A 652-nucleotide genomic window follows, 5' to 3' on the forward strand; every position below is an offset into this window, starting at 1 on the left:
TAGTCTTACACTGCTAAATTAGGGACAGCTAGCGCAGATAGCCCTCGTGCAGCTTTGCGCGAAATTCAAAAACAAACAACATCCTTCTAGAGAAATTCCAAAAGATAATCGAAATGAGAGTGTTATATGTAAATACCTCATGCGAGACCTGAGAATCATTGTTATCCAATAAATACCACTGTGACCATATTTAATTATGTGAACATATCACAAGAGACTAAAGGAAATGTTAAAATATAATCTCATTACATCTTACATGTTTTGTTGGGAACAGAAGAAAGACAAAACTTATAATCATCTTATTAAACTTTCAAGAGTTAAAGGAAATAACAAAATCACTTTCAATTCGTACATAATAAGGTGGAGACATACGCTATTGAAACTTAGCCAATTCAACATCCTGGGTGGCAGTATTGCCTACTTAAGGTTAGCTACTTCATGGTGTAGGTGGTGATATTCTCATTTCATATTTATTCAACTCAGTGTTGTAGTTTCTAACTTGTAATATGTTTATTATGGAGAAATACACATGTATATATAAAAATGGCCATGAAACTTTTCGACCTTCTACTTAGGTTATCATCAGGGAAGACAAAATGACGATAATTTGACACATTCAAGAATAATATTAAACAACAGTACTATTGACTGT

The sequence above is a fragment of the Limulus polyphemus genome, unplaced genomic scaffold (assembly GCF_000517525.1).
Source record: "Limulus polyphemus unplaced genomic scaffold, Limulus_polyphemus-2.1.2 Scaffold80, whole genome shotgun sequence".
NCBI lineage: Eukaryota > Metazoa > Arthropoda > Merostomata > Xiphosura > Limulidae > Limulus > Limulus polyphemus.